Consider the following 1,463-nt stretch of genomic DNA (forward strand, 5'->3'; position numbering starts at 1 on the left):
CACAGAGAGTCCCAGGCAGGATAAACCCAAGGAGAAACACGCCGAGACACATAGTAATCAAATTGACAAGAATTAAAGACAAAGAAAACTTATTAAAAGCAACAAGGGAGGGCTTACCTGGTGGTGCAGTGTTAAGAATCCACCTGCCAATGCAGGGGACACAGGTTGAAGCCCTGGTCCTGGAAGATCCCACATGCTGCAGAGCAATGAAGCCCATGTGCCACAACTACTGAGCCTGCGCTCTAGAGCCTATGTGCCACAACTACTGAGCCCGCGTGCCACAACTACTGAGCCCGCGTGCCACAGCTACTGAAGACCGCATGCTGGGAACCAATGCTCCACAACAAGAGAAACCACAGCAACGAGAAGCCCACGCACCACAACAAAGACTAGCCCCCACTCACTGCAACTAGAGAAAGACTGTGTGCAGCAACGAAAACCCAATGCAGCTAAAAATAAATAAATAAATTTATATATTTTTTAAAAAGTAACAAGGGAAAAAAGACAAATAACATACAAGGGAACTCCCATAAGGTTAAGCTGATTTCTCAGCAGAAACTCTACAAGCCAGAAGGGAGTGGCACAATATATTTAAAGTGATGAAAAGGAAGACCCTACAACCAAGATTACTCTATCCGGCAAGGATCTCAGTCGGATTTGATGAAGAAATCAAAAGCTTTACAGACAAGCAAAAGCTAAGAGATTTCAGCACCACCAAACCAGCTCTACAACAAATGCTAAAGGAACTTCTCTGAATGAGAAACAGAAGAGAAGAAAAGGACCTACAAAAACAAACCCAAAACAATTCAGAAAATGGTAATAGGAACACACATATCGATAATTACCTTATATGTGAATGGATTAAATGCTCCAACCAAAAGACACAGGCTCGCTGAATGGTTACAAAAACAAGACCCATCTATATGCTGTCTACAAGAGACACACCTCAGACCTAGGGACACATGCAGACTGAAAGTGAGGCGATGGAAAAAGTTATTCCATGAAAATGAAAAATCAAAAGAAAGCTGGAGTAGCAATACTCATATCAGATAAAACAGACTTTAAAATAAAGAATGTTTCAAGAGACAAGGAAGGACACTACATAATGATCAAGGGATCAATCCAAGAAGAAGATATAACAATTAAATATATGCACCCAATATAGGAGCACCTCAATGCATAAGGTAAATGCCTATAGCTATAAAAGAGGAAATTGACAATAACACAGTAATAGTGGGAGATTTTAACACCTCACTTACACCAATGGACAGATCATCCAGACAGAAAATTAATAAGGGAACACATGCTTTAAATGACACAATAGACCAGATAGATTTAATTGATATTTATAGCACATTCCATCCCAAAACAGCAGATTACACCTTCTTCTCAAGTGCACATGGAACATTCTCCAGGATAGATCACATCTTGGGTCACAAATCAAGCCTTGGTAAATTTAAGAA

This window comes from Physeter macrocephalus, chromosome 8 (assembly GCF_002837175.3).
Source record: "Physeter macrocephalus isolate SW-GA chromosome 8, ASM283717v5, whole genome shotgun sequence".
Lineage (NCBI taxonomy): Eukaryota > Metazoa > Chordata > Mammalia > Artiodactyla > Physeteridae > Physeter > Physeter macrocephalus.